This window comes from Gorilla gorilla, chromosome 14 (assembly GCF_029281585.2).
Source record: "Gorilla gorilla gorilla isolate KB3781 chromosome 14, NHGRI_mGorGor1-v2.1_pri, whole genome shotgun sequence".
Lineage (NCBI taxonomy): Eukaryota > Metazoa > Chordata > Mammalia > Primates > Hominidae > Gorilla > Gorilla gorilla.
Genome location: NC_073238.2, coordinates 55,414,997 through 55,425,757, shown reverse-complemented (window position 1 = coordinate 55,425,757; position 10,761 = coordinate 55,414,997).

Genomic DNA, 10,761 nt, shown 5'->3' with positions numbered 1-10,761 from the left:
TTTGATATGCTCAATCATACAAGAACCATTGTCAAATATAAAGTGGTGTTTAATTTTCTTTGGGTTATGTTTATATAAATGTGTTATTAGTAAATGTTCCAAAAGTGTATGAGATTCCTATAATTCCGATATGTTTTAGTACATATTATCAATAATAATAATAATCATTATGTGTAATTGTTTTATGCCACAGAACTAACCAAATATCTTGGTCAGTTGTGTCTTTAACCATGGCTGTTCTAAGACTTTTGTCATCCACAATTATTTGTTTTACCTTGATTCTTCTCAAAAAGTGGTTTCTAAAAAGCAACAATCTAAAATTTGCTTCTTGGCCTGGTGTAGTGACTCATGCCTATAATCCTAGCACTTTGGGAGGCCAAGGCAGGTGGATCACTTGAGGCCAGGAGTTAGAGACCAGCCTGGCAAACATGGCAAACCCTGTCTCTACTGAAAATACAAATATTAGGCACAGCGGCGTGCACCTGTAGTCCCAGACACTTGGGAGGCTGAGGCACCAGAATCATTTGAACCCAGGTGACAGAAGTTGCCATGAGTCAAGATTGTGCCACTGCACTCCAGCCTGGGTGACACAGTGAGACTCTGTTTTAGGAAAAAAAAAAAAAAAAAAGGTCATAAAACTTGCTTCTTTAAGGGAGTTCATGGAAAGGACTCTGATGGGTGCTCTTAAATGGAGGTTTCAGATAATCTTGGAGACTGTGTCATTGTACTAAAGAATAAAAAACTTCCAGGACTCTCATTAAAAAGAGCTAATGTGTTCACGAGGATTGCTGACTCAGTATCAAGCAGGACAGGAGTTAACTGCATGGACTGAACTAATGGAAGGCTGAAATAATTTTTCAATGATTTTTTTGTTTGAAACATTGCTGATTTTTTTTATCAGAATCAAGAAAACTTTTTTCTTTTGAGCTATTTACAGCTTTTAACAATTGAGTAAAGTATAGTCTTATAAGAAAAATTTGAAGCATATTTCTTTCTCCCTGATTTCTAAAAAAATTTGGAAGCTACCTGTGAATATTTTTAATTTGTGGCAGTGCAGTTATTTGCATAAATTCAATGAGAATCTGTTTTCTCTTGTAACAGGACACAAACCACTCACCTCCTTGTTCACTCTTCCCCGCTTTTCCCCTCCTTCCTCTGCTGCTTGCTCTTTTTCCTTTAAATATTGAAGTGCTCAAGACTCTCTTTGGAAAAAGCACAGGCCACAGATCCTACTGTGACTTGTGTCTTTTTTTTCCCTTGTGTGTCCTCAACATTTGCAAAATAAAGTTCTAAATTGATTGAGGTCTTTCTCAGACACTTTTTGGTTTACAATAAATAACCAAGGGATTTAATATTTCACATTTTGGTTATTAGTTTGCATTTCCTTATGTATCCATTGGCCCAACTCTCTAGGAGTTGAATTCATCTGTAAATTCCACTGGTAACTTTTACATTTAGTAACTGAATGCAGTGCAGCAGCTCTATGCCGTGGTTGATCACATGGGCACCCGGGAATCAAAGGTTCCTCATTCCTCACCTGTTTATCCTTTTCCTTTTTATGCATTAACTTTTATCTACATCATTTATTTCCTTCCTTTTGAAACATTTAACCTCTAAATTAGACAAAATTAGTTCTCCTTTACCAAAACTGTATCTTCACGTCTTTTTAAAATAAACTTCCTGACCAAAACCACATATTTTTTATACACTCTGTATATAGAATTATTTTTCTTGGATCTAGTAGTTTTATTATTTTTTATTTTTATTTATATTTTTAAAACAGGGTCTCACTCTGTCACCCAGACTGGAGTGCAGTGGTGCAATCATGGCTCACTGCAACCTCAATCTCCCAGACTTAAGCAATCCTTCCACCTCAGCCTCTTGAGTAGCTGGAACTACAGGCATAAGCCACCATACCCAGCTAATAGTAGTTTTTAATATTACATATATTAACAACTATTCTAACTCTTAGTAACCCTAATTTCAGTGAAAAACCTAGGATTACTTAATTTAATATAATATGACTTTAAGATTTTAAATTACTGAAGAGAATTTTGAAATTGAAACCACTTTTATGAAATTTTAAAAGGTCACAAGATTAAAATTATGGTAGGGGGCTGAATTTTCTTAAGATATTTATCTTTCTCTCAGATCTCTTCCTCCTCCATGCATGATTGCTTGCACATAGTCACTTCAATAGACACTAATAATTTATTACCTCCTTGTCTTACCCCAGGCAGGCTGCCCACAAGATTAATGAAGTTTTTTCTTCAAAGACTAATGATCCTTAGATTATGCAGATCCTCCCTATGGCTTCCAGAAGTTGCACTGACCAGAGAGAAGGCTGAGCAGCTTTGACCACCAGGGATTTCACCTCATGCAAACTTTTCTACTAAGCTATAGTCATGGTTATATAATAACCCACCATTGTTTCCCAGCTTGCTTTTCCATAGTAACCAGCAGTCACAAACACTATTGTGAAACCTAAGACTGGTCTTTGAGATATTTTTCAGACTTTGCCTCTAACAGCCTGGACCAACTGATGCCAACTGTACCTGTGGCCCATGAGGGTAACAAGGAACTGACTTGACTTGTATTGTGACTTCTCCATGGCCCAATAACTGATTTAGCACATGAAGACAGCTCTGACACCCCTATGGTTTCATCCCAGACCAATTAGCAACACCCATCCCTTAACCTTCTTCCCACCAAATTATCCTTAAAACCCTAGCCTCTGAATTCTCAGGGAGGCAGCTTTGAGAAATCTCCCATTCTCCTTCCTCAGTTCCCTTGTGATAATTAAAGTCTTTCTTTACTACCACACCTGCTGTCTCAGTGTTTGGCTCTATCTGGGCAGTGGACAAGAACCTGGTTAAATGGTAACAAAACTAGTTTTATTTATCAATGATTACTAAAGTCATGTGAACTAAAAGTCGTTTGGGTCTAGTGGCCAATGCCATTTGGCCCTTTGGAGGTTCATCAAAAAATCACTGACATGAGGTATATGAATGGGAGAAAAGGCATATACATTTATTTAACATGTATACACAGGATCCTTCAGAATGAAGGCCCAACTCCCCAGTGAGTTTTACAAGCTTATATACCATCCTGGCAAAAACAAGTTATGGAAGGGGAGAGAAAACAAATGCTGTTGAGAGGATTACTAGGGAAAATGATTTACTTGTAAATAGTTCTTTTTGACAGTGGAAAGATCTGTTCAGGTGTGGTTGCATTCTTGGTCTTACAGGGAGGGACGAAAAAAAATTTTTTTTTACCATCATGCTTTATGTCCATGTAAAGAAAAAACAATTTTTTTCTCTGCTGGGTCTGGACTTTAGGCAGATAAAGGAACTTCAGCTTCTTTGAGAGAGACCGTGGGTGGTGGGGAGGTCAGAGAGGCCTTGATCAAGACTTCTTCAGTTCAGCATGGCAATGCACCATATTTTGGGTATTTGTTTCTGAGCCCCAACATGAGCTGGCTTTTATTTTTCTGACAAAGTATTTTATTTAAGCACTTACTTTTCTATAAGCCAATTGATTAAAGCACTTTCATATATTTTGGTAGTGTAATATCTCATACAAGTGATACATACATATAGACATAAAGACACACAGAGGCAGATCTTATAGATTTATAAGATTCTTCATTCATCAATTTTCAAATCGTTTCTTTCCCACTTTTAGACTATCAATCATTCTTAAAGACATGACTCAGGTGAAACAAGGTAGAAAATTTACGTATCAAAGACCCAGAACTTAGACTTAAACACCATTACCTGAAGACAAGATTTTGAGGGAAAGTGTCTTTTCAACTTAGCTTGTTTCTTAACTAGATTACTGACTTGAGGTTGGAGCCCTTTAATGAATAGGGCAAAGAAAGCCTGCAGTTTTTAGGGCCTAAACCTTGCTTTTCTCAAATGCCCAAAGAAATGAGTAGGCCCCTGTAGTAATAACCAGTTACTATAAGGAACTGTCTCTCAGCTACCTCTAACGCTGTAACTCTCACCTGTGACTCACCAGTCATTACACTTGGCAAGATCAAGTCCTCAAACTTACAAAGTAATTTCTTGTATCCTCAAAATCCAAAGAGATCAAGTAATGCAATACAAAAGAGAACAGGGTTTTATACCTGAGAGGAATCTGTCTGCTTACAATTCTTGGGGTTCCATAAGAAAAAACAGGTTCAACCCCAGAAAGAAGTCTTTGATACCTTTTCTGTTTTCCTTAAGTGATCCCAGATTGTTAGAAATCCTTTTAAGATCTACTCATGTGGCATAAAGGATGGCAAGAAGGAGGGACAGACCGAAGTAAATGGACAAACACCGAGAAATCAGTCAACTGAATTGTTTTACAAAGTGAGAGCAGAAGCCTTAAAACAATACATATGCATACACACATTGCCCAAATATCAGGTTTAACCAATTTGACTATAGAGTCTTTGACTTTTGACTATAGAGGTCTTTTAAAAAATATATCTCTCCTAATGGTAATTCCTCCTCAAGCTGTTTTATTTTGCTTCTGCTGCTGAGAGAGGAGGAAGGAAGAAACTGGTGGGGCAGACAGTTAGGATGGCTCCTTGGTAAAACTCCTTCAAAGAACAGCCTGAAAATCACTGCAGGCCCCACATCCTTGAATGGAAATGTCTACTCTGAAACAAGATGAACAAATTCCACTCGTTTTTTGGCTCTGACTTTTCACCTACTTTACGTATGCCTACCTTTCTGTGATTGGCCACAGGCCAAGTCTTCATTTACATATGGTGAATCATCACTTCAGCCCCTGATTGGTCCTGGGCCAAGCCTTCACCTCTACCTCCAACTGGTTCTCCAAGACAGCCTACAGATCAGTCAGCACATTCCTCCCCTTCCAGTCCATAAAAACCTGGGACTCAGTCTCATAGCTGGCAACCCTCTCAGGTCCTGCTCTCCACTGTGTGTGGATAGCTTTCTTCTTTGGCTTTTTAAACTTTTACTCCAACCTCACCATTGGTGTCCACGCTCCTTAATTTTATTGGTCATGAGACAAAGAACTCCGGGTAATACCTCAGATGAAAAGACTGCAACACTGCTAGGTGGGCTCCCATCACCAAACAGGCAGCCTGTAGAAGCAGACATCTTACTACAGTGGCTACTCACTACCCTTCCTTACAGCAGTATGATAGATGGTTATCAGTTAACAATTGCTCTAAACCCACCAGCATTTTCAGGGCATCCTCATTCTCATGCAGTGGTCCACAAATGTCTAAAAGGTGATCCACACCACTCCACATGGAGTGGATGGCCATGCTGGGATTTCCCCCATGGATGCTACATACCCTTTTTCCATTTATTGATCTCTCAGCTTCTGGCCTGGCTCACCACATGTTCCATGGTGGGCAGGTCTGTATAAACCTGCCCCCAATAGTCTAAGGACACTGAGAGGCTGAAGAAAAAGGCTAACATATCAATTTTCTCAGAAAGAAACATTTAATAGGAACTTAGGAAAAGAAGTCATGTCTGTGCCTCAGGCAGCAGCAAGACAAGATGGTGGGGCCCTGAACCATTACCCCCGATACTGCTAGGTTATATATCATAGGCAAAGGGTATATGTGATTCAAAAGGGATGTGTAGGACAATTGCTTAAGGGCAGGACTTATGGTAAGTACAATAATATCAAGATTCTTTTGATCTAATGGCAGGATTTATGGTAAATACATGCTGTTACACAAGGAGTAGTAGACAAAATAGAAATCTTGGCAGCATTCCAGGGAGTGGGTTTAATTAGAAGTCAACAAGGCAGATTAAGCATCCAAGATGAAGTGGCTTTTCCCTCCACACTCAATTTTTTTAATGCAAAAGAAAAAGAAGAAAATGTTTAGCAAACTAGGATTAGAAGGGAATTATCTCAACTAGATGAATTTAATAAAGAGCATCTACAACAAAATCCTACAGCTAACATTAGACTCAACGACAAAAGACCAAATGCTTTTCCTCTATGATCCTGAACAAGGAAGGGATGTTCTCTTTACTATCTTTCATCTTTTTTCTTTTTGAGATGGGGTCTCACTCTATTACCCAGGCTGGAGTGCAGTGGTGAAAACACCACACACTGTAGCCTTGACTGTTGTGGGAATCAGGAGACTGGAGACACTGATAGGTGGAACAGGAGGATTTTTTTGAGTGCACTCAGACCCAGTGGATTTACATCCAAAATTCGGGCCCAGAACAAAGACAGCACTTGACTTTTACACACACTTCTAAAAGAGGGTGGGCTAGCTTGAAACAAGCTTACAGTGGCATGAAGCATAGTGGCACGAAAGCAAGGATACAGAGGCAGAACAAAGGCAGTTAATCAAATTGTGACAGGTGCATAACTCAGGATTACATGCGACTCTTGCTACGTGGCCCAGATGGCTATTATCTAGGCTTGCTCTAGTGCCTCGCATGGGCTTATCTCATAACTCTCACTATGGTGCCTAGATGGCTGCAGCCCATGCCTGCTGAGGCATGTCTTATAACCTTCAATGTGCTGCTCAGATAAAAACAGAACACTTGAAGTTATTAGTTACAGCAAACAGGAATCTGTAACATTATAAAACTTGCAGAGCAAGGTACAATCACATGGAGGGGGTTAGGATTCAAGGGGGAAGTTTCCTTATACTAAATGAGAGAGGAAAATGTATTTTCCTTATCCTTATGTTGAGAGAGTGCTGAGAGAGTCTCCAGATCACATTCTTTTGAGCTCTGGCTTCCTAGATAATGTTATTGAGACTTCACCTGGGTCCAGGCTTTGCCTGTTACTGCCTTTAGGATGAGTCAGCCTAATATAGAAAGCTTGTTTTTCTCTTTTTAATTTTATTTTTCTTTCTTTAATTTCCTGCCTCATGACCTCCTGGGCTCAAGCAAACCTTCTGTCTCAGCCTCCCAAGTAGCTGGGACCACAGGGGTGCATCAAAACACCTGGCTAGTTTTTTTAAATTTTATTTTTTGTAGAGATGGGGTCTTGCCTCAACACAGTACTGGAAGTTCTAACTACTGTAACAAATCAAGAAAAATAAATAAGGCATAAAGTTCGAAGTGCAGAAAATAAAACTATTTCCAGATGACATAATTATCTACATACCAAATCTCTAGGAATCTTTAAAAATTTCCTAGAAGTAATAAATGAATTTAGCAAAGTCACATACAAAAATCAATCACATTTCTATCTACCAACAATGGACAGGCAGAATCAAAATAAAAAACACAAAACTGTTATCATAATAGGTATATTGCAAGATGCACACAGCAAGTCAATACACAAAGACACCAGGTGGCTTCTGAGAAAGAGGTTTAATCCTAGGGCTGCCAAATGAGAAGATGAGAGGAAATCTCAAATCCGTCTCTCTGGGGCATATGGGGATAGGGTTCCTAAGGGTTTTGGAGTGGGACAAAGTGTGGAGATTGAAGAGTGCAGGGTGAGGTCATGGGACAGAGAGATGAAACTGTGTTTTCATGCTGATTAGTTTCCTCTCTGGGGGTCTTCAAACTGGTTGGCATCAGCTGTTTTGCTGGAGTTTAGAATGTGAAAAATATCTTAAGCCACGCTTAAACAAAAGCTTTATGATTCTAGGGTCAGAAATCCTATCTATAGGAACAATGGGGATGCAAATGGTCAGTGTCTAGTGACTTTCAGTTACAAGGAAGTGGGTCAAAGTGCAGAGTGATTAATGCTTAATTATAACTATATTTCTGTCCAGAATTCTTGGTAATCCTGGACAGGCGCAGTGGCTCACGCCTGTAATCCCAGCACTTTTGGAGGCTGAGGTGGGCGGATCACAAGGTCAGAAGTTTGAGACCAGCCTGGGCAACATGGTGAAACCCTGTCTCTACTAAAAATACAAAAATTAGCCGGGCGTGGTGGTGCACGCCTGTAATCCCAGCTACTCAGGAGGCTGAGGCAGGAGAATCACTTGAACCCAGAAGGCGGAGGTTGCAGTGAGCCGAGATGGCACCACTGCACTCCAGCCTGGGTGACAGTATGAGACTCCATTTCAAAAAAAAAAAAGAATTCTTGGTAATCCTGTGAGGATGGCTTCAAAGCCATGTACAATCGCTCCAAACAAAATAAAATACTTAAGTATAAGCTTAATAAAATATTTTAACTATGCTGAAAAGTACAAAATGGTAATGAAAGGAATTAAAGAAAACCAAAATTAAATGGAAGGACATGCTGTGCTCATAGATTGGAAGACAATGTATTAAAGATTTCAATTCTCCCCAAGTTAATCTATAGTTTTAATGCAATGCCTATCAAAATGTGAGCAAGATTTTTTGCAGACATAAACAACCTTTATTCTAAAATTTGTATGGAAAGTCACATGCACTAAAATAGCTAAAACAATCTTGACAATGAAGAATAAAGTGGGAAGAATTACTCTGTTTGATTTTAAGGTTTATTTCATTGCTATGGTAGTCAACCCAGTGTAGTACTGGCAAAGGAACAGACACATAGATCAATGGAACGGAAGAGAGATCCACAGAATAGAAACACATCCACACCAATATACTCAACTGGTTTTTGACAAAGCTTCAAATGCAACTGAGTAGAAGAATGATGGTCTTTTCACTGATTGGTGCTGGAGCAATTGGATACCTATCAGGAGAAAAAAAAAAATGGACCTCAATCTACTCTTCACATCTTATACAAGAATTAATTTGAAAATAATCAAAGACTTAAATGTAAAATGTAAAACTGTAATAATTTTAGCAAAAATAGGTAAAAACCTTTAGCATCTAGGGCTAGTGGTATAATTCTTAGCCCTAACATGGAAAACACATGTCAAAAATGCAAAAATTGATAAATTTGACCTTATCAAAATTTAAAACTTTGCTCTGTGAAAGCTCATGTGAAGAGAATTAAAAGACAAGTTATAGATGGGGGAAATATTTTAAAATCACATATCTGACAAAGGACTAATATCTAAAATACATAAAGAACTCTCAAGACTCAACAATGAGTCAAACAATCCAATTGATGCAGAATTTTTGTTCCTTAGTTCAGCTAAAACTGTGTTCTTGTCATATGACAGGAAAGATTAAGCACATGGACACACTGAAAGGTGAGGGGAGCAGAATGTATTGGGCGAAAAGGAAAAAAGAAAAAAAAATACTCAGCAAAGTGAGAGGAAGTCTTGTCAATAGGCTCCCACCTCACAGATTGGATACCAGGCCACCTCACAGACTGGATACCAGGCCACCTCACAGATTGGATACCAGGCCACCACACATGAGCTCAAGAGGCCAGGTTCCTCCTCACTGCACAGGGCACAAACTTCCTATGGCTCCACCCCATCTTCCCAGTGCACAGGCGAGTACAGACCATTGCAGGCATGCCCAGACAAAATGCTAGTCAGGTTCTCTCATCTGCACAAAAGCATCCGGTGTAAACACTTGTGGGGCAAGTGGGAGGGTCTCCTGGGACCTCCCTTATCTGTCTCCTGCATCTATGACAATTAGAAATGGGCAAAACATATGAAGAGACATTTCACCAGAGGCGATATACAGATGAAAATATCTTCAACATCATTAGCCAGCAGGGGAATGCAAATAGATATCACTATACATCTATCTGAATGGCTGAAATTTCAAAAGTGACAACATCAAATTTTGGCAAAGACGTGCAGAAACTGCATTACTTATACGATGCTGGTGGAATGTAAAATGATGTAGCCACTCTGAAAAAATGTTTGGAATTTTCTTACAAAACTAAACATGTAATTACCATATAACCCAGCAAATGTACTACTCTTGGTTATTTATCCCAGAGAAATAAAAACTTAGGTTCACATTAAAAACTTGTACATGAATGTTATTTCATAACAACTTTTTGAGACAGAGTCAGGCTGGAATGCAGTGGTGTGATCTCAGCTCACTGCAACCTCCACCTCCTGGGTTCAAGCAATTCTTGTGCCTCAGCCTCCCAAGTAGCTGGGACTACAGACATGTGCCACCACACACAGCTAATTTCTGTATTTTCAGTAGAGATGGGTTTCACCATGTTGGCCAGGCTGGTCTTGAACTCCTGGACTCAAGTGATCCACAGGTCTTGGCCTCCCAAAGGATTACAGGTGTGAGCCACTGCACCCAGGCTGCCAATTTTAAAATAATAGCTGAAAACTGGAACTAACTAGCCCAGATACCTTCAACAGCTGCTACTCATTCTCTGTTGGTCTCTGGTCTCTGTAGATAGATAAAACTAGTTTTTTAAAAAAGCATTTCTCAATTCATTGCACATGACCTGTGCACTGGATTACAACCAGCTGTCCATCAAACTCCATTGCCTCACCAAACGAAAATGAAGCTAGATCCACTTGTGAAAAAGGTACCAGGCAGGAGTAACTTTGGCAGAGAAGAGTGTTTTGTTGGACAAGTTCTTAGAGAGACTGCAATTTTTCAACCACATAGAAATGATCCAGTCCTCCTCTAGTGTTCTGCTGACACCAAGCAATAGATGAAGGTCTCTTTTATTTAAAGTCATGATCCCAGGGAGGTTATCTGTACTCTGTGTGTGCTACTCCCGGAAGACACAAAAAGCTGGGGTGATACTACCAGTAAAAGTACTGGCCAGGTGTGATGGCTCACACCTGTAATCCCAGCACTTTGGGAGGCTGAGGTGGGCAGATCACCTGAGATTAGGAGTTCAAGACCAGCCTGGCCAACATGGTGAAACCCCGTCTTTACTAAAAATACAAAAATGTGCTGGGCATGGTGGCTTGCACCTGTAATCCCCAGCTACTTGGGA